At 36.1% G+C, this 24,406-nt stretch overlaps 1 pseudogene; it reads right to left on the bottom strand.

Annotated features, from left to right (window-relative positions):
* Positions 1-7,648: 7,648 nt before the first annotated feature.
* Positions 7,649-16,880, bottom strand: LOC145937946 (uncharacterized; annotated as a pseudogene).
* Positions 16,881-24,406: the final 7,526 nt, after the last annotated feature.

Raw genomic sequence — 24,406 nt, 5'->3', positions numbered from 1 at the left:
ATGAGTTATAGTTTGAATTTTATGAGTTGATCTGTTTGCTTCTCAAGTTCTGTATTTATTCTTTACTTTTACGATGGAACTGTCTCGGAATATGTTTGCCTCGCCTGTCAGATCGTCGGTTTATCTGCGCGGCTGCGATATTTAAAATATCGCCTTGTGTTCTCCGTAAGAAAAGAATCGTGGAGTCCACAGAACGTAACGATTCTTTACTATTATTATTAGACTATCTTGGCATATGTTTTCTTCGCCTAACAGATCGTTGTTTATTTGTGCGTCTGCGATATTTCGAATATCGCCTTGCGTTCTCCGAAAGAAAAGAATCGTGGAGTACGTAACCACAGTACGTAACAGTAGTATTCATCGACAACCGTGCCAAGCGATATTCCCGCGATCACTCTAGGTACATCAGGCATGTCAAACTCGTTTTACATTACGGGCCACATGATCTATTTTGTATTAAGCTGAGAGCCGCATGTTTTCAATGTTCCAAGAATATATAAAATACAATTTTTAAGATTATTATATTTAATATATTCAATGTATATTATACATAGTTGTTTTACATTTATAGCTTATGTTACTTTTTAAATTAAAAATATTTTACGATTTTTTAAATAATAACTATAATAAAAAATAAACAAAATCACAATTTAATATTATTTTTTAGAAAATATTTGACAAAGTCGTTTTTTACAAAGCAATTTTTTGAAAAAATTTTCAAGAAGTCTCGGCGGACCGCAGTTTTTTTGTTGGCGGGCCGCGTGTTTGACATGCCTGCTCTACATGGATAATGTGATGACTGAGCTCCGTCCACACTAGCCATTGTAGAGCTTTGCAAGATTAAGATGAATATTTACGCATCAGTATCCGTCCGCAGGAATAATATATTATTTACTATTAAATCTGGTTGGCACAATCAGATTTATGTGTGAACCTACCATACTGTTTTTTCCATGTACCTCTCTTTGACACAGGAAATTTTTTCTAAATATTCTCATATTGGCGATAGTAATACATTTCTCGAACAGTCACACGTTCCCACCCTCCAGGAAAATTTTTCTAAAAGACATGCACGCTCATCTAAGAATATCTACGTCGTTATGGCAGTAATATAATGTCTTGCGTTGAAAATCAAACATGTAGGTCGCACGAGTTATCTCGTTATATCACGCTGAAAAATTTTCATCTTTTGTCTGCATAGAATCAGGCGATTAATAATGTATCTCAAATAGTGTTCTGACATAGATTTGGTTATTAACAACATTAAATAATTGAGGAAACACACCTTTTGATGTATCTGGCAAAGGAATAGGTATCATGATAGGAAGCATGTGGCAAAGATGATTTAAAGGCAAGAGAAACGACACATATTGCATTCGTGTTGTTTATTTTTATATATTAATATTAATATTTTTATATATCGTCTGCTTCTTGTTGCGAAACCGTATGATTTCACAAACGCTCCGTTTGCGATTTTCCATCATATGACTTTTTAGCGCGATGAAGCTTCAAGCACTTGATTAAAAAATTCACGCCTACAATTCTTGCACGTAACAAGTTCCACGTTAGATTGTTCACACGACGGCATTCCGTTACACCGCGGACATTTATTGGAACAACGATTCTCTTCTCTATCGGAAACGACAACTTGTATTGCACGGTACGCAATACTCTCTTCCACCTGCGGCATTTTAAAATTACATTATAATGTTTGATACCTGAGCGATATAATACATTTAAAGGCGAAATTGGTTCGCGATGTAGAGTGGATAGAAATTCGCTTCCGTCGAACAATGATTTACCGCCCCAACCAAAAATATCAACATTATAAATAATTATATTATCCATAGCATGATATTGCTGAAAGCGTTTAATTTCAGAAATTTTGCTCTTTTTTCTGGAATCGTGACATTGGGATTTTTTACGAGTTGCTAATCCACGTTGTAACACAGAGTTTTGCCTTCTCACAGTATTCTATTTTTCATACAATTCTCCCACACATATATTGCCACATTTATTGTAAATATGCGCCGCTACAATTGCACGTGGGAGACACAAATAATTTTGCACATAATAATTTGCTGACAACTCTATCGTGTTTCCTACTCGAGCGTAGGATATATACAGGCTCCGTAACCGACAGTATCTCGCGTCACAGAATCCGTGTAATTAGACATCGCTATATTCTTTTATTAATAATCTACGATCAAATGTGACCCGGCGTATCGATTCCAGCTGTCGAACAAACTCTGTCCATTCAGTAAAAATACTTTGGAGAACTGATTCGTCCCACTGTACTCCGCATCGCCTGATTTTTTGCATTAATTGTTTAGCATAGAAAACTACTGGATCCATCAACCCCATATAATCAAAAATTTTCACGATTTCTGATAAGATCTTTCGTTTTGTTAACGTTCCTGTAGTCTTAATCAGCTGCGCGGAATAGCATATCATATCGTCGCGTGAACTCCACGAAATGCCTAATGTTTTTAAAGATCAATCATCATTCAACACTAAGTTCATATGTAGCGCGTTGTCGGCTAAATCATTGATTACGCGTAAGTCGTTGGATGCCCATTGTCTTATGGTGAACCCACCCCGCTTTAATAACGCGATGATTTCGTCTCTAACTTTTCGGACTTCTTCAACAGTATCAGCGCCTGACAATAAGTCATCGACGTATAAATAATTTTTGAGAACTTGAGCTGCTCTCGAATTTGTATTTCGTCGTCCGCAAGTTTTTGTACAGTACGAATCGCCAGAAACAGTGAGGAGGAAACGCCAAAAGTGAGGGTATTTAATTGAAACGTTTTTATTTCTCCATTTTCTCGCCACAGAATTCGTTGGTACCGCCGATCTGTAACAATACTTGACAATACATTTTCTCAATGTCTGCCGAAATAACATAATTATATGTCCGGAACATAGACTTATACTCATAGACTGCGCCATCTTATAGGCGCACGCACGCCGACATAGAAGGACAGAAATAGTGATGGAGTCTTTCGCTCTCTCTTACATTTTAGAGAGAGTGGGAGAAGACGGAGAAGACGGAGAAGGCGGAGAAGACGGAGAAGGCGGAGAAGGCAGAGAAGGTTTACCCCCACTTCATCACATATTAGACAGAGAAAATACTACTCTACCTATTGCTTTCTCACTCTTGTGTCAGCGTGTGTTTCTCTCACGGCTTGCGCAGTCTATGAGTATAAGTCTATGGTTCGGAATCGTATCAAGTGCGAAAGTAATTTGTCTTGGATTGTAGGTCCGATCATTAAAATGTCGTTTAAAGATACGCCGTTGCTCGATTTCGTGGATGCGTTGAAAACTACGCGGATTTTAGTGATATTACTCGCTTCCTTGATCACAGCGTGATGGGGCATGTAAAAACCGTCATCTCTAGAATTTTCTATCAACGACATATGTCCTAGTTTTTTATATTCTTCTATGACGCGCGTATATTTTGCCTTCAGAGTTGCATCTCCCCTAAATTTTTGCTCTATGTCTATCGATAGTAGGCGCTTGAGCGCTATGGTTCGCGATTGACTGAGATGTATGTTCGAATCTTTTTTTTTTTTTTTTTTTTATTGATCATATACATTCAAGATAGTGGACGTTGGCAACAAGAGCCATCTGGTCCTTGGACTCGGTATTACATAGTATCTTATGCTAAATTGGAAATTCTATTGTAGAACGTACATATATGAATTCTCTTCGTATTAGGGACTGACTTTAACTTATAAATTACATAATGTGACTTAGAATCTCCTGTTGTTGAGGTAATCGGTATTATCGTTCTCCTTAGTGTTGTCTGATTATTATTATTATTATTATATCTCACAAGCTATAAAAAGGAGTATATTAAAGTATAATGGAATAATACAGCTTTTAGTATTGAATACTCTACCTAGTAAAGTAAAATAGGAAAATAAATTAAAATATGAAAATAGTATAAGATCCAATCAAATCGTATAAAATAGGGTACAATAAAGTATATAAATGAAGACCTGTTAGCAGTATGCAATGTTGTCCCGTCTTAACTCAAATTAAATTAGACTATATTTCGGGCTCTATTCTATGTTTTGGTCCGCTTGTATAAAATCTTAAACTTTACTTAATTAATTAGTTAATTTACTAACTCTAAAGTTGTCATTACAATAGTTATTATTATAGTTGACTAACTCTATTATGTCTATTACTAATATTTGTATAACGAGTGTTTAATCCTATATCTCTTACATGTTAGTTATTGTTAAATATCGTGTACACCAACGTCGTTTATTCATTTTTATCACATTTGTTTGACTTCCATTTATTATTGAATCCGGCTATATCCAATCCAATAAGTTGGTGTTAAACTCCAACATATACTCATATTTTTACGAGTCAAATGAAAATTTATTTATTTATTTATTTATGTACAGGTAAACGGGAGTTATCCCTTTAAAAACAAATTAAAAATAAAATAAGTTGAGAACATAGAAAATGTACAAAAGTTATCGCTATATGATTACGCACAATTTATAACATTAAGAGCCTATCGCAATAAAACTAAAACACAGGAGGGAAATAACAAGTCTATCGTAGACAATGGGATAACGTTCGTCTGAAGGTGCAGAGTGATGATTGAAAGAAATCCACACGATCAGAGAACTCATTCGCCAGCATGCAGATTCGATTCAGGGGCTTGTATCTTCCATAAGAGGTACGGTGAGACTCGACATTAAATATGACGCCCTTCCTGAGAGGCCTAATGAAAATGTTAATTTTATTAATATATGATCCGATTAGAGACATGGCTTCCCCATTCATGTTTCCCAGTAGGGACTCTATTGGATGTGGGAGCAATCCACATATTTTAGTTATACCCTTTATTAGGTTTTCTCTCTCCTTATTGAATCTTTTACATTGCCAAAAAATATGATTGATGGACTCAGGGTACTCACAGACCGGGCACATAGGAGAAGGGACTATATTAAATCTTGCCAGACTTTCATTCAACGAGGATGTTCGAATCGCGAAACGGCAATCGAACCACGTATCACCCGTTACTGTCTCGAGAAACGTTTTTGGTGAAGCTTCGCACCGGACTTCTTCCTCTGATTTTGATTTGACGGTCTGGATTTCTTCTATCGTCCAAAATTTATTCAACTGATCTTCTAAACTCGTTAAATAGCTTGAAGCGGTTTTTTCTCGCATTCGAGGGGATGTACTGCTGGCAACTACCCAACCTAGCCTAGCCTCATTTTTTGTAAATATCAATCATAATTCTGGTGTGATAAGTTAATCTGACCAACAGAGAACATCGATAATGTTGCTCCCGAACCGATAAATAAATCAATGGAGCGCGGTATATGAAACTGTGGATCCGCTAATCTAATATTTAAAAGTATTTTAATTTAATCTCTCGGGAAAATTTCGGATGGTATTGATTCTGCGATAGTCGGAATAGTAAGACATGTCAATTCTTTAGAAAAGCTGTCTTGCATAGACCGTACGGTAATCTGTACTATGCCCTTTGATATAGTACTCGTGGCGTTAATCGCATTAATCGATAACGAGTGTGCGACTGGAAGTACGCCTAATTGCTGGAACAATCGTATTGCTGGAAAGAAAACATTAAAGATAAAAAAAATTGTTATTCTAAAATCTAATATTACAGTTAATGATTTACGTACCTAGATGTTCCTGCCGGACTTCCCTTTTCCCTTGAATCTTTCATGCGTCCATCAATTTATACCAAATAACTTTTTGTCAGCCTCTTATCAAAAGATAATTATCTCTGTATTTCGCCGCTATTTGTCTATGTTCAATGAAAATCCTTTCGACACTTTTTTCGTCTCATCTTTTGTACTTTGCCAATAATATTTGTAGTAAAGTGTGGGACTTAGAAAATGCAAGCAATAGTTATAATAAAAATAGTTTATTAAAAAAACAAAATTATACTAAAGTAAGACAAGATATTGAAATGAAGCACGGTTACAATGACGAGTGCTTGAGTCGATCGTCTTGTTCGTTCTCTCGCTTATATTCGACTGACCACCTATTCTTCTTAAAAGAAACATTTTCCCACTGACCATCATTGTCAGAGGGACCGATTCTGATCCGCTTGGCTTCCAGATAGGAGCCAGCCATTACGCAAAAACAAAAAAAAACGTTGCTGCACATAAAATAAAGTCTAGATGCAAAAACTGTCACCATAAAATAAGATCTAAAACGAGATCCTAAGTATAAAAGATTTTCTGATTCTACATATTTATTGCTCGTTTATCTACGGCCGTTTTGCTTGGCACGTTTTCACTTTTATTATGTACATACATGTCGTAATTTATTATTTTCTCTTCCATTTTTTCTAACGACAAACTTCGTTCTGATCGTGGGAAAGAAAAAAATTGTGGAATCCACCGGATGTTGCAGCCGGAAGTTAGGCTGAGAAGGATGGCCACAGCTACAATCAGCGAGGAGCCAGCCAAGCAGCCGCCAAGCCCAACCAAAGAAGTGAAGAGTTGAAGAGGCCCCGAAAGGCCAGATTCGGGACCCGGAGAAGAGGTCAGCCGCTGCCGACTTTTTCTAAAGGTAACTAAGTGACAGAAGACACAACAGTTACCGACAGCCGACGGTCGGTAACTAACCGACCCGAAAAGACTTTACAAGTCGAGTCTGACGACTTACCGACGGACGATAAGTGACCGACTGTAAAAGTCAACCCAAAGAACTTACCGACTTACCGACCGAGCACAGTCGGTAAGTTTACCGATACTCAGAGTTACCATCAATGGTACTTACCATTGACAAGGACTAGCATATTATATTTAGTTTCTTATTTAATCTTTAATTATTATTAATTGCGATATACTTAAGCGTTTGTTAAACTGTTAGCGATTAGTTATGATAAGCGCGAACAATATAATATGTTACTTAGAGTTAAGACGCCTATGCGTAATTGTAGGAGGCGCTGGCGCAAGGAGCTCGCCATCATGCGGAGTGGGGGCTCGCGCCTATATAGGGAGAGCCGAGAGAGGGATCATGGCTCTTGCTCTCGCGACCATCGCCGTGTACGGATGCATGAGTCAGTCGTGCAATCAACGATAGAATTTTTATTTTATTTGTACGCAGATATTTATTTTGTTTTTGGAAGTGACGGGAGAGTTATAGTTTATATTAATTTTAAATAAATATTTTATATTTATAATATAAAACCGAGTGCCCGTTCATTTATCCATCAACGAAATCCTGTGCGTGGAGATGTCTTCGGTGAATCCTGGACAGTTCCTGACGCATAAACGGGAAGCTGCCACATCCTGGTGATTCCTGAAATAATAATTAATACGATTAATTATTAACAACGCGTGTGACGCGAGTGTTGCGTCATTGCGTATGACGAACAAAGGTGACAGTTGGATGACGTCATCTTGTGCCTTTGTCTCTGACAAAGGAAACTACGCAGTACAGCGAGCAGTGAAGCAGTAAAGGTGCTCATCTGCAGAAGGGGTTCTCATCCTGGGGATCCAAAGATCTTGTCGGGAGACAAGGTAAACTAAGCAGCAGTGGTGATCATCTGGAACAGGGGTTCTCATCCTGGGGATCCAGAGGTCCTGTCTGTGGACCAGGTAGACTACGCAGCAGCGGTACTCATCTGGTGAAGGGGTTCTCATTCCGGGGATCCAGAGATCTTGTCCGTGGTGTAGAGAAACGGACTGGCGACCGTGTTAAAGGTAGGAAAACTACCTAAATCACATAACTCCCGAACTCTCAAGACCCATCGTCCGGTCACAATGTAACAATGTTTTTATCTTTCAGCCCAAAAGTCTTTGGCAACTTTGAGGAACGCATCGGCATATAATTTATATTATAGATAAACTTCGTATGTTCAACCGTTAATACGATAATCTTTGTTCCATTTAAAATTACTTTCGACTTTAGATTGATTCGATTTTAAACAATATATTTCAAAATTAATTAAGCGTCGATCACTTTCGCATTATGAGCTATGCAAATAATTTGTTTGAAATATTTTGTCGTTTGCGTTGCAAATTCAACAAATTGTTTCACAGGATCATGACGAAACACAAAATCGCGCATACATCAACGACAACGCACAATCATTTCGTTTTCCTCCGCGCACGCTTCGCAAATTTGTTGTGCCACGCAAATGATCAGAACATATTTTTTCATATTTGGCGTAACTTCAAGCGTCTCATCTTGCCGCGTTTCAAAATCATAGAATACAAATGCAACGCGTCCCTTTCCGCGAGTGTATGCGCGTTTCGACTCTTTGCTGATAAATTGAATGATCGTTCTCTATCGTTATTAATGTCCTCGACGTCGACGGTAATGATTCGAAGCTAAAAGTACCATTATCATGAAGAGGTTGCATATGACCACAGATGTCTAAACACTACTAGATCGCTAACCTCGGCAAAATAGATGAGACTCGTAGGATATCCGGTTTCGGCCATGACATCGCAACAAAATGGCCGCTCGCGCTTTTTTCTATACACGTTAATACTACTAAAAGTACTAAAAAGTAATTTATTTACCTAAATAAGTGAAAACCATCTGTAGTTCTATTTTTACACTTCGGAATACAACACCTTCTCGACATTTTTCCGTAATTTTTATATAGCTTAAATACAGATGATCACGCCGGGTCACCTTCATACACACACAGAGTAGTGTATAGACATCTGTTGCTTACACGTATAGGCACCGTGGCCATTTTGTTGCGATGTATCATGGCCGAAACCGGATATCCTGCCGGCCTCACCTTTTTCGTCCGCCAAGCCCCAAGTTAACGATCTAGTAGTGTATAGACATCTGTGCATATGACACAAATAATTATTATTCATTTGAGTGCAGTAAAATTTGCAAAAAGAAACGCTACATTCGTGTTTACCTGACTTTACGATGAGACCGCAGGTTTCGCAAAATTGTACGACACTACAAATATTAGTGCGTAATTTATCATTGTACAATTTTACTGTCACAATGACGTTCGAAACACTCCGTGACTCCATGAAAAATATGATTACACGCAACGCATTTAATTATTTCTGCATCGGACTGATTACACGGCACAGCAAAACAACGCGTACACTTATTTGAACATGGGTGACTATTTTGATAGTCTTACGGTTCGCAATAACTACGAGGCAGCTTTTAAATTCAAAATCAGGTTATAATGACGCGAACCCTCATAATACATTATATTTATAAGTTTTGTTTTATTAGTGGTTTGCCGCCGCGAGTAAAAGTATTAAAATCGTAAACGACAATCGCGATATTCTCGTAAGATAAATGACGCTGTAAGAGGTCGATTTCACGAATTCCACAACCCTCATCAGGTATCGCGACACCGACATTCCTTGTTAACTGTAACTAAGCTAACTCGCGTTGTAACGCAGAGTGCTGGTAAGTTAACGGAAATCCACTTTTCATGCAACTCCCCCGTACACAAGCGTTCACAATAAATTCTCGCTGTTACGAGAGAGCGTGGTAAACATAAATTATCATTATTACTAAAATCGAGCGCTTCGCAACGTCTTTGGGTGTTAATTCAATACCACCGTAAACTATAGCTACAGCGACGTTAAAAACGCGTATATTAAAACGCTGTGCGATACCAATATTCTTCCGACATTCTGTGCTAGCGAATTCCTTCACGAGATGCCAAATATCGTTAAGTCGTGAACCAGACGAAACGATAAACCAGTCGGCCAGTGCGATAAATCCGATGAATGAAAAGCTAATCCAACATAATTTCTCGGTTCGCACAATTGCACAGCATATTCACAAATTTTGCGGAATGCATTTTCTAATGCATGATAAAAATCCGCACTTACAAATAGTGTTTGCATTACAAAACTCGCTTCTTTCCCGTTTATCGCGAAATATTTAAATCGTCGCATATTTTCCATTACTAAAATAATATGTTTAAAATTATAATCGCCGACCTGTTGTTGTTGCAGCTGCTGACGGTGAGGTTGTTCCTCCTCCTCCTTTCTTTTCGTGGCTCTCTTGAGTTATCGAATTATTTTCGGCTTCCTCCTCCTTCTCCTTTTCATTATTTGCCTCTCCTTCCGCGGTTTTTCAACGTTATCGGAATGCGTCGAAATTTGTTTCACCGTGAGGGAGTTCACTTTTTCATTTCGTCGCCGCCATCGGCTGTCCCCCGCCTGCACTGACGAAATAGAAAGAAAAATTAAAATATAAATAAAAATAAAAGTTACATTGCTAGTGCTTTTTCCTTCATTAAATGTTCGAATTTAATCTCTGAGCTTACATTTATGTTAAGACATCCTGGCTTGACGAACGCTTTTTCCCTCTTCTTCTTTATTGCTCTTATTATTCTAAAGCTGGTGAATACCGAACATCATTCGGAAGAGATAATAGTGAAATTTATTATTTAAAAATTATTATTTAATTTAGATTAAATTCGAACATTAAATTCAAATATTAATATTTAAAGACTAAATTTTCGATACTTCCTACTACCTTCCTACTTACCTTCTCCCTCTACGAGGGGCTCATATCCATTGTCCTATCCCTCTTTCTCTTCTCGCTCTCGCTCACGTGCCTCTCTATTCTCTTTATAAAACAAACAAAAAATATATAAATATACATATATATATATATATAGAAACAAATTAAAATATTTTTAAATCTAGTTTATTTTAGTATTTTATACACTAAATTGTCTGCATGTGTGTGCATGCGTAATTAAAACTTAGATGTAATTAAAACTTAAATATTTTAACTTACCCTGAATGAAAATCACGCTATTGAGTGTACGCGCGTCTCTATTAAAAGTGTCAACGTCAGCATTACTGTTGTCGTCGTCATCTAAAAATAAATAATATTAATCTGATATATCTTTAAAATTTTACTATTTTATGCATTATTTTCTTAAAATATTATTTCACCTAGTATGATTACGGGAATTGCTTCAACACGATTTTCCACGGAATGCATATGACGACGAATTCCTCCTAAAATTAATAAAATTAATAAAATGACAATTTAAAATTAATACAATTTTATAATTTTTTAAAAAATTGTTATTTAGTATTTACGAGCAGGTCCTGCTAAATCTTCTTCCGCTGGTCGTGTTCGGCTGCGGCTAGGTGTTACGCGGCAAACGTTTCGAGGTGTTCCTACATTTTCAATAAAATAAAAATTTAGAAAATTTTTTTTAATCAAATATTAGTTTTACAAGTTATGTTTTTTTAAATATTTTTTTTCACTCATTTGTAAATACTTCTAAATTCATTTACCGGCAATATAAATGGATCTGAGACATCTCGTAATCGCCTACAGATCTTCAGCATTGTATTTTTTCGATGACGATCATAAGAAACATTACCATCATATTCTCTATTTTGCTTGATACTGATCACTGATCTCACTTTTTCACTATTTCACTTCGAAATTTCGTGTCAAATTTGCTCACGCGAACAATCACGTATATTAACCAGGTGAGAACAACCGTAATTGGGTAAGTTACTCACTTTCGTCATTTTTACTCAATCCGAAAACCGTAATAGGCCCTCTGCCCCGTTCGCGAATCAAATCGCGAAATTAATGTGTTACGTCCAGACTCAAGGAAGGAAGAGTCGAAAGGAAGAACGTAACTAAATTTATCTTCGAACGACGGCAGACTATCCGTCTGTTCGACCCGAACGAACGTCTGGGCCCAAATAGGTCAACGACCGCAAGGGTCGCTCTTATTCTATTTAAAAGGCCGTTCGCTCGGTGATCCCTTTTCGGCAAGAGAATTTAATCTCTTTTGCGCAGGATGGGACCTTGTGCGATCTCGGTTTACGGGAATGAGTGGGAACGGGCTTGCTAATAAATGAAAATCATTTGTGTTGAAATTTATAAGTTTATTCCTAATATAGTGACGAAAGAGATTATATACATAATAATATAATCGACGGACTTAGTTGCTAATGAAAGTGTGAGTGTATGTGTATGGGTCGCGGGTGATACATTAGTACGGAGGGCGTCAATCGAGACAACGAGGGAAAGTGTTTTGTGTTGACTATTCTAAGATCTCGATTGGCTGATACAATTATTTTTATCTAACATGGATATCTATGTATACATATGCGTATGCGTGTGTGTGTGTATGTGTTCCACGGGTTTTACGAGAGGAATTCGATAGTGGAGCGGGGATAGGATCTTAATAGGAGCTGAACGGGGACTCCTAGTGGACGATTGAGCCCAGGAAAATATCAAGGGATTATCCCATCTATAGGTGCGTCGATTAAAGTAAGACGCAGGCTAAACCGCTCGGACAATTTGGGTATGTATGGGACATTAAAATATGCAACGCGAGCCGAATTAGTATCAGGTGTTCTGTTAGCGTCACCTGAATTATTATTTTTATTTCTCGCAAACAAAGTCCTAAGCCTTTCGTGAAATGTTTCAAAAATCAGTTGCAATGGATACTCATTATCACGTAACACCCCAATGACCAATTCGAGGTTCTTTTGGTGATATCTTGGGTGTGATAACCAGAAAGCCCTATCTATTAGGCCAAATATTGTGCCTCTCTTGTAGCAGAGAGGGTAACAGGAGTAATAATTCAGATATCTTCCCGAAAATGTTGGTTTATGGTACCAGTCGAATTCAACATATCCCCGGTTTAGAATGAATGTAACATCCAAAAAATCGAGTCTATTGCCCCCCCTTTCCAAAGTAAACTGTAATCTATTATGACACGCGTTAAACTGTCTTAGTATCTCCTGGCTCGTCCCGGGAGGGACGGCCAACGCGATATCATCAACATAGCGTACGTAGATCGGGAGTTCAAAAGGAAGGTCTCCTATCACCCTGCTCTCCAAATCGCGCATGGTTAAATCGGTTACTATGGGAGACAGCGGAGAACCCATGGGCGCTCCGAAGGTTTGTTGATAGATTATGCCATCAAAGGTGAAAAAAGTTGAGTGAAGAACAAGCCGGATTGACCCCAAAAATTCCATGAGCGGTATCGTACAGTTATTCTCTATGAAATTCCACCTCGCGGCTATGCCGTCGACTGCCAAATCCGCGTGCATAAAGACACACTGCAGAAAGACTGGCATAATAACGTTGTATACAAAATTTCATGTCAAAATTGTAATGCTTCTTATGTCGGTCAGACTAGCAGACAGTTGAGAACACGCATTAGGGAGCACAGAAATCACATAAAAAGAAACACCGCGCAAAAATCCGTGATCACGGATCACAGGCTGAATAACCACGAATTTGATTGGGATAACGTTGAGATCTTGGATGAGGAACCGTTTCTAAGAAAGAGACTTGTTTCAGAGATCCTGTTTATCAGGCGCCAGATAAATGGCCTAAACCGACAAGAAGACACTGAGTGTCTAAGTCAAGCATATATATCTGTTGTGACAAATATGCCTCAAATTTCCTGAAAGACGGTCTTCGTTTAGTTGTTATTGAATTCCTTTAAAGAGCCATAAATCATTTGTAACATTAATTTCCATACATTGTATGTTTGAGAGAGGAAGATAGAGAAAGGGGGGGAAGCGAGAGGAAGGGGGACAGGGATAGAGGGAGAGAGACGGAGGGGGGAACAGGAGAGAGAGGGGGGAGAGAGAGGGAGAGAGAGAGAGAGAGTGGAGAGGGAGAGGGAGAGAGAGAGAGAGAGAAGGAGAGAAATAAATTCCACACACTGTGTTTGACATTGACTTCGATAACAGGCTATGAGCCGTGGTAGGGCGCCTTATAAATAGCATCAAAACGAATATCTTCTTCACTCGTGCGTCGGGCGCGTCCGCGTACGGTCGTGTGAACGTGCGATGGATGAGTGTGTGAGTAAGAGTGAACCCCCTTTCGGAAATTCCTCACTATACTCTTCATTAGAGTCCACTTTTGAGTACCTCACGACATATTATTTCACTTTGTCTATTTAATGGGATATCAATAGGGGGGCTCACGGCTTTTGCGCTGCGTGCGATAGTATGTAGATTCCCCATTATAATTTATTATATTAAATTTACTGAAGAAGGTCCAAAGTAAGGACCCAAACGTTTAGATTCAATAAATTTGTTATTCCAACAAGTTTGTTTTTAATATTTGCGTACCTACACCCTACGCATGGCTCCATATAGCCTCCTTTTGAATTTGTAATTTATCAATGCAGGGAGCCTACATTGTTACTTATTATTTTGTATATATATGTCGTCAAAACAACCTTTACACCGTTTCGATTGATATATATGTGTAAATCGATTTTGACAACGATTTTATAATAAATTTACGTTTTATTTATTGTTGTTGAACATAACATATTGTGTAATATATATACATCTGTGTAATATATATTATTGCTAGAAAATAAAACATTTTAAATATCTAAAGGCAATGTATGTATTCTATGTTTAATATTATATACGTTTAGGGGAATTACATATAATGAGATATATTTATGATATATAAGAAAACTTAAAACAAAATAAAATTATAACTCTCACAAGTTTAACTTCGATATAAAATCTATCTTGGATAAAAATAATAAATCAGCTCTAAGAAAATAAGAATCTTTAAGAAAATAATAATTTTTGTCTATTAACATACATGTATAAGTACTTTCAAATAATCTTAAATCTATATAATTCTTATAATAAAAGGAATATTTAAAGATTTTGATGATAAAATATTTAATTTTGATTCTGTATTACATTCATCATCTGATTTGGTCACAATTTCAATATTATAATTAATTTTCCTCTTAGAAGCCAAACGGTTTACTAAAATAATGACAAAATTCATATAATATGTTTATATAGAATATAGTATAGTATATAATACATATATGTAGTATATGTTTATATAGAATATGTCTTTAAATGAATGCAGGTTGAGATAATCACTAAATGATAAGAGAAAGAATTTAAAAAATATTATTTTAAAAAACGCAAAATAATTTTAGAAAATTAAAAAATATTTTTTTGCAATTGTAATGTATATAGAAAATAATAATACAAGTTTTCTTTTTTTTATATTATAATATCTGATATTTAATAATTATTTTAAACAGTATTTATCTAAAGTTATATCTTATATATTTATTGTAAGAACTGTTAACAACGAGCAATACGTGTACTATTTGATATAGAAATTATTCAAACGTACCTTTTGTTTTCTCTGTATTATTATTGATATTTTTTTCTTTGCTAGGCAGTTGTTTAGATTGTCTTGTTATTCTTAATGATAAAGTATCAGAATTATTTAAACTTAAATCTGAGTTATCATTATTAATCGAATCATCCACGTCTTCATTCTCATCATCATCAACATTATCGTTTTCATCTGTTGTGTCTTCTCCTTGTGCGTATTTGAGTAAACGTGATATAGCCAAATCTTTTGTTACGATTGACTGTCTGTAGTGCGATTTATGTATTTTTTCGTGATGGCCCATGAAATCAGCTAGATCATTCACTTCATGTTCAGATATATCTAATGACATGCATACTGTAGCAATATGTTTCCGCAATATTGTACCTCGTAACGAAGTTGGCATTTTCGCACCAGAAATTATAGAATATTTTCGCATTAATACACATGCTCTCAAATATTTGAATCTTTTTTTGTCGGGTGTATATATACCAAAAATATAAGGATTATTTTCGAGAACACCAGCCTGTTTACGATAATTAACCATCATTTGCATACATTTTAATACTTCTTCATGAAGTAACACAGGAACCGTTCTTCCTAATTTACCGCGTATTATCATTCGTACATATTTGGATAAAGATTTATATAATTCAGGTGCTTCTTCTTTTGAAACTGCCGCACAATTTTCCAAATTTTCAATTAAAACACGCTCCAGTTCACCAGCACGTCTTCTATTAAATATCATAATCGTTATTAATGTTGTTTCAGCTAACATACGCCATGCGTGAATTGAGAAACCATCTGTTTGTAAAAATTCTAAAGCTTTTGTGCGTTCAGTTTTGAGACAAGCATTGAATATCTTTATATCATTTATAGATGGCAAAACAATATTTTTTTGCCTTTTTCGATGCCCTTGAGTTTCAAACACAATTTTATTTACAGTAACAGGCTAATCCTCTTCAAATTTCAAAAAATTTTCCACAGTTTGTTTGCTAAAATCTTGTTTCTTAATGCACATACTTTTTAAAATTTTCCCAATTTGTTTTATAAGTGTTCCTAAAGATGATGCAATGGATGGTATTTTATATGTCCAAGTCTTTTCATCGAATTGTGCGAGTTTATTGACAGCTTTAACGCATTGTTCATAATTTGTTGGATGTTGAATAGAAATATATTGAAGAGAAATCTACTATACTATTATCGAGATCTTTCAAAACAATAAGAAATCGTCCAAGTAATCTCAGTCGCGCTCTGATCATATCGTGCTGATGTTGGAGACGATATTTCTGACACATTTTATTACCAAAACCAATTAGCAGTTCATCATATCTAATAATTTGAGTTACGCTGTCTTCCCTCATTACTGGGAAGACCAATCTTCTTAATGGTGTATTTGCACTGTAATGAATTCGACAAGCCACAGTACGTCCCAATATTTTTACATTTCTTTGAGGATATTCCCTTTTTTGCGTACATGACGCAAAATGATGTCTTATATTATTTTTAGAAAAAAACCCTTTGCATTTAGCACAAGGAATAAAATCGGCTGCTTGTCTATTCAATTGTTTTCTTGGACGCCGGCATACAATTAAATCTCCTTTATTTAAGTTAGAATTAGTATTATATGTGAAATTTCCTTTTCGTCTAAGTAGACCAATAATTTTCTTTCGTTCCGGATTACCTGAAATAATAAGTACAAAATGTATGATAAATTACGATTAAATTAAAAGTAAATTATTAAAAATTTTACACATAATATACACAATGAATTATTAATATTTGAAAAGTATCAGAAAAAAATTGTTTGATCAAATATTATAGTTAGCAAAATTTTTTATATATTTTTTTTAATTTAAGGATTCTTGTTTAAAATGAAGCTATACATATAATTTGATAAATGAGATTCCTTTCATTAAATGAGTTTCTTTTTATTTCATATAAAGATCATCTCTCTGATAAGATCATCAAAAAATGAATACTTAGCAAAATATTTTACTTGAAAAAATATTTTATCCTAATATTCTTTATGTAAGATGTTTTGTAAAATATTTATTCTTTGAGGTTATTTTATATATTTTATTTACCATTTTTTAAAATTATTTTATCGAATATTTTTGTACGTAGAATTATGAGAAGAATTTATTTATGTTTATCGTATAGAGAGAAGATATTTGTTTGGTTGCACAGTTTTTTCAGTATGGAAGAATTTTGGAATAGATTTGATATTAATTGAGGAAACAAAATACACTATTTCAATCAAAGTCATCTCAATATATTGATCAAAAGTAGCATTTTTGACTTTAAAGAATAAATCCAAAAGCAGACCAAATCCAATTTTCATATTCATAAATCCATAAATTAATATTTTACTGAATGAAATGTGTTTAAACTTGAATTAGATTTCCAATTAGAAACAAAAAGATAAATAATATCTATCAGCTTTATAACAAAATTTTAATTTAATTTAGTGCAAAGAACATTTCAAATAAATATTAAATCATAAAAATTAGATTTATATGCTTTGAGTTGAGTGAATGCAACAGCACTGTATTGAAATAAAAATTTGCAAACAATACTTTAGTAGTATACAAGTTAGATATGGAAATGTGTTAATAAGAAACATGATACATTAATAGTTTTCGAGTTATGAGCGATTGAACAAGAAAAACTTTTTGAATGAAATTAGCCGAATATAGATAACAAAATTTTATTTTTCATAAAATTTTGAGTGATTAACTTGAATAGAATTTCACTTTAAAAAGCATAATTTTAAATATATAAAGTATTAAAATTTGAAAAGCTATGATAAATGATTTTCTTCGACATTTCCACATTAGGAACTTCGATTTCTACATTAGGACCTTTGATTTCAATTAACTTTTAGAATATTCTAAATAGTATTGACAACTTTGTATAACTTATCCTTAGGTAAAAGACGAAACTTTTTCACATCTTCTTCTTCTCTATGTACTGTTTCTAAATGCCTTGCGTTTGAAATGTTTTACAATATAGGCACATACTTAGTTTCAATTTAGGATTGTCAGAAGTTTCCACATACATATTTCTATCATCACATACTTTAGATGAGTATGATGATGTCAAGTTTAATGTACTGTTCACAGATTTATTTTTACTTGTATTAATCGTACGTTCATGTGTATTTTCAGTTTCATCTTCATCTTCATCTGTGTCCTCAAGCATAGAACAATCTGACAAATAAAAACTATTATCTAAATTATTTTTAGATGTAACGGATGTATCATCAGACTTATTAGAATTATTATCATTGATTTCACACTCTAAGCTTAACTGATTCTCTATGAGTGTAGACTCTGCAACTGGACCGGATGTATCATTTGAAATATTATCGATAACGTAAGTCTCGTTTGAATTTGAAGAAACATTGTTATTAGCGATACTATACGTATTATTCAGCTGCATATTGTTGTATGTAATATTATCAATCTTCTTTGTATGCACTGGAATCTTTTTTAGTAATATCTTAACATTTTGTATTTCCAAGATCTTCGGAGTTTTTTTAGGATTTCTACATTTCTCAATGACATTCGCATTTTCACATATTTTAGAAGTAGAAACAAATTCATTACAACATTGAACGCTCTGTTTTACATCAGAAACCTTACTTAATATTGTCGAAACATTTTCGATATCGTAATTCACATTTGCTGTACCAATATTTAACGTAGCATTGAAATTGGTAGCTGGTGAAGAATCTGTAAACAAAATTTTTGAAAATAAAGTAGAGAATATTTATTGTGTGTAATTTATGTTGCAAAAGCTATAATGTATTGTAGCGCAAAATATGTAAAAAAAAAAAAAACTGCATATAGAATGTTCTACTGCATAATATATTAAAATCCGGTTAATTATATGTATCGTAGACTTACCGCTTATCTCAATGTTGTTACTAACAACTAATGTATTAAGATTCTCATCGATACAAAGAGCATCTTCAGTCAAATGCGCAGAATCTTTAATGTTATCTCCGTCATTTGTATTATCACAATTAATCAAATTAAAATCAGACTTTATATTGCACTGTTCAGTATCACAGATACTGCTTGAAGGAACGCAAGTGCCTTCTTTGATTTCAAATATCACATTTGATGTATCAACATTTAACGTAGCATTAGAATTGATAGCTGGTAAAGAATCTGTAAACAAGATTTTTGAAAATAAAGTAGATATTTATTGCAAGTAACTGATGTTGTGCAAAAGCTATTAGGTGTACAACTTTGCTTCCGCCGTTTTCCTATAGATGGCTTTAGCGGTAAGTAGTGGTCGAAATAAATAGATCATAGACGTCATGCAATAAACTTGGGCATCTGTCAACATAACCCCATAGAAACATTAGTCGATTTGTGTCTGCATCATAAAGTTATTCTCGATTGAAAATGTCAGTTTACGAGCCAAATTCTCGTCATTTGCGGGAGGTTTTAATTTTCTGCTTCAATATGAAGAAATCTGCGGCTGAGGCTCATCGAATGCTCTCAAATACTTATGGTGAGGCCGCTATTAGTGAAAGAACGTGTCGTGAGTGGTTTCAACACTTCAAGAACGGTGATTTTCACGTCGAAGACCGGCATAGCGGTGGAAGAGAGAAGGTTTTCGAAGATGCAGAATTGGAGGCATTACTTAATGAAGACTCGAGTCAAAGTCAAGAAGAATTGGCACGATCATTGGGAGTGACTCAACAAGCAATTTCAAAACGCCTCAAAGACATGGGAATGATTCAGAAGCAACGAAATTGGGTGCCGTACGAGTAGAAACCGAGAGATGTTGAACGGCGTTTGTTTGCTTGAAAGGCAAAGACGGAAGGGATTTCTGCATCGCATTGTGACTGGGGACGAAAAATGGGTTCATTACGATAACCCCAAGCGCAGAAAATCATGGGGATATCCCGGCTTCCACGTCGACGGCCAAACCGAATATTCACGGCTCCAAGGTCATGCTCTGTATTTGGTGGGACCAGCTCGGCGTAGTGTATTATGAGCTGTTAAAACAATCACAGGCGATCGTTATCGAACGCAATTAATGCGTTTGAGCCGAGCATTAAAAGACAAACGGCCGCAATACAACGAGAGACATGATAAAGTGATGCAGCATGACAATGCTCGAGCGGGATCCGTTAGCGCACGGTGCGATAGCGCACAGCCCGATAGCACACGTCAAAATTAAAATAATTCCCGATAGCCCACATCCCTTTAGCACACATCCCGATAGCACACCAAATAAATTGCACACTATCCCGATAGCGCACCAAGTAATATGCACATTTGCCCGATAGCACACAAGAAAATGAAACATAGTCCCGATAGCGCACGAAATGTTGGAAGCAATATCCCGATAGCGCACGAGGTGCGCTAAAGGGACGTGTGCTAAAGAGAAAAGATGCGTTTCTTTCCCGATAGCGAACGAGGTGCGCTAATGGGACGTGTGCTAACGAGAAGAAAAACGTTCATTTCCCGATAACGCACGAGGTGCGCTACAGGGATGTGTGCTAAAGAGAAATGACACGTTTATTTCTCGATAGCGCACGCACGTTTCTTTCCCGATAGCGCACGAGGTGCGCTAGAGGGACGTGTGCTAAAGAGAAAAGACGCGTTTCTTTCCCGATAGCGCACGAGGTGCGCTACATGGACGTGTGCTAAAGAGAAAGGACGCGTTTCTTTCCCGATAGCGCACGCACGTTTCTTTCCCGATAGCGCACGAGGTACGCTAATGATACGTTTGCTAAAGAGAAATTACACGCTTATTTCCCGATAGCGCACGCACGTTTATTTCCCGATAACGCACGAGGTGCGCTACTGGGACGTGTGCTAAAGAGAAATGACGTGTTTATTTCCCGATAGCGCACGCACGTTTATTTCCCGATAGCGCACGAGGTGCGCTACTGGGACGTGTGCTAACGAGCAAAAAAACGTTTATTTCCCGATAGCGCACGAGTTGCGCTACAGAAACTTGTGCTTGTGTGAATAGACGCGTTTTTTACACTTTGTAGAGGAATAAATATGTATCGCTAAAATAAGTATTTGTAAAAATTATATATAAAAATTTACACACACACATATATATATATATATATATATATATATGTTTGTCAATTGACGTTTTTGAGGACATTGAAAAACCTAACGATTTCTCTGCATACGTATAAGCAGCATCGCTTTCTGATGTATACATTACAATTTGTTTTTTCATTACTTTGATTTTTAGCTATTGTACAACAAATTATTGCTTTCGAGGACTTCACAAATGTATATACAAATAATTTATATATAATGGTGTTTTCGAGGACATTTATATATAAACGGTCTACTTATCAAATTATTGCTTTCGAGGACTTCGCAAATGTATATACAAATAATTTATATATAATAGTGTTTTCGAGGACATTTACATATAAACGGTCTATTTTTCTAATATTAGATTACTTTTTTCTATTTACTCACTCTTCTTGTATATGACTAATGAGATGAATTATCGAACAGCTCAATATTATAATAAGAGACACTGCTAAGTATTATCGCCGATCTCTGCGCAAATATTAAGCACACTGCGAGAAAAAGTATCTTATTGTAACGTGGTACTACATAGGAGTGAATATTAGAAAAATAGACCGTTTATATGTAAATGTCCTCGAAAACACTATTATATATAAATTATTTGTATATGTACATTTGTGACAGTTTAAATAAAGTTTATATAACAATAATTAATCAGCTTTACGCAAGTTGTAACATATAATTTTAAAAAATATAAATATAAATCATAATGTAAATGTAAATATAAATTTTAATATAAATTATAATATAAATTTAAATTATATTGGAATTACTGATATATCTGGATATGTAAGATAGTACATAATATATACATCAGTGTAAAATTAATTAAAGTAATATCGCAATGCAGATGATACATTACTGCATTCTGTACATAAATCTTTTGACTATTTTACAGCTCGCGTATACGCAAACACATGCAAGCAAGTACACTTATATATATAAGTAGTTAAAAACATAAATGTTTTATGTCTTCTGCAATCATATAAAGAAGCACATTGATCCTTCTTCAATAAACACAGCAATTAAATTAGTCACAGTTGGTTATTCCATAACATTTCACAAGATTCTGAAAGCGGAGACAATAATAATGAACTCTCGCTTAACAAAATCTCATGGTTTGTAAATGGATTCTTTTTCGATGCTTGATGACAGACCTGCTCTGCAATTACTACCGATGCATAGGATACATCAATTTTTTTATATCTGAAATAGGCATTTAATAATTTTAATACAAAACATAATATTTAAAAATGTCATATATAGAATAACTTTAACAGAAATACTATCAAGTCTCTTACCATATACATACCTTACCACACTTTATTAAACAGGAAATCATCTTAAGAATACTGAAGCAGTGGCTTGCGTTAGAAATGATATTTTTCACAGCATTGATGCAGGTATTGCACAAAACATCATCATTTGCTGTACAGCAAAGCTGATTTACAACTGAAAATAAAAAATATAGTTTACTTATATTGGAATATTGTTAGAAATATATCAATTAACTGCAAAACTGTTTCATTGAGAGGTATTTAAAGTATAGTAAATAATACTCACTAACAATTATAATATTTCCAATTGCTTAAATAAGAATTTATTCCAGACCATAAATATAATAAATTTAACTTCCTCTGATACATACTCTAAACACGTACACTAAACATAAATTACGACACACGGTGACATTACGACAGGTTAGGAAATCTGTCATAACAAGGATGCGTTCAGAAATCTTACTCCGGGTTAAAGAATTATTTTTTAACCCGGAGTAGGATTTCTGAACACACCCCTTGTTATGACAGATCTCCTAATCTTTCGTAATATCATTGCGTTTCGTACCTTATCAAAGTGTTTAGAGTACGTATCAGAGGAAGTTAAATTTATTATAATAATCGTCTGAAATACATTTTTTTTAGCAAAAATGAGAAACTGAAAGCGGCGCGCAGCTGTTTAGCACAGCGTCCGACAGCCGTAGTTACCGAACACCCGTGCGGTGCTGCCACCATGGGTAGACCGGGTGGCGCACAAGTATGCGTGCGCACGCGATACCGCGCGACACCGTAACCGAATTGCGCCGCGAGAGAAATCACTCTCCATCGAGATATGCGAGCGAACAGACATAGCGTGAGCAAGAGAGTCAGTTGAGAAAGTGTAGCATCGTGAATTAAGAAATTATTAAACAGTTGTTAAGGTTTATATTGAGACTCAATTGAATCATCCTTGGACTATCCCGAGATCCTCAGCAAGTTACTCCAAAACTCCTCATACCCATCTTCCTTAAGGGCAACACTCGGTATCCACGTGCCTGCCTAAGTTCACCATCTACGACGCAAGTATTCTATTATAACATTATTAGTTAGAATTGTAATAACTTTCATCTCAGAAGTGGGATACAACCGACGGTTGCTCCGGTTTGGAGGAGAGGAGCAAAAAATTAAAAGACGCAGAATTGGCGTTAAGGGGTTTATTAAAATCCATCGAGAACGTTTGAGAACGATCACGTGATCGGCGCATGGTGCGAACACGTGCACAGGAGGTGATGGATCGGGCAAGTTTGGAGAAGCTCTCTACCGAGCAGTTGAGGGCAGAGGCAGCCAAATATGGGCTACCGACCACGGGAAACTGGAATGCACTAATTGACTCCATCATGACCCATCTGGAGACGCATGGGCCAGTCCAAGAAATGATGGAGCTGGCTTCTCCCAAGCAGCCAACAACGGCCGCCATGTTGAAGACGGCCAAGGCAACTACGTCGCACAAGGATCCGCAGACACCCGGCACGGACACCATGCGACAGATGCTGCAATCGATGCAGCAACAGCAGCAACAGCTGGGGCAGATACTCCAGTTATTAATGGAGCAGCGTACGGAGGGCACCAGGCTACAGGAAGCAGCGTCACCGACGCTCGACCGGGCGCCGTCGCGAGATTCCCCGTTGGACGAGACGGGCCGACGATCGACGGAGTCCTGGTCATCGGGATCAGCGGTGCAGGCGCTGGCCCACCAGATACCGAAATTCGCCGGTACAGAGGAGGACAATGTCCACTCCTGGGTCAAGAGAGTGGACAAAGTAGCTCAGGTCCATGGAGCGACGGACGGAGCGGCGCTGTTGGCGGCGTCCAGTAGGCTCACCAAGTCCGCACGCAGGTGGTTCGACGTCCAAGGAGACGCGGCGGTCGAATCATGGG

The sequence above is a fragment of the Prenolepis imparis genome, unplaced genomic scaffold (assembly GCF_030444845.1).
Source record: "Prenolepis imparis isolate NDT839.2.m4 unplaced genomic scaffold, iyPreImpa1.0 SCAF_6, whole genome shotgun sequence".
NCBI classification, from domain to species: domain Eukaryota; kingdom Metazoa; phylum Arthropoda; class Insecta; order Hymenoptera; family Formicidae; genus Prenolepis; species Prenolepis imparis.
This window is presented reverse-complemented; position numbering and strand designations above follow the sequence as displayed.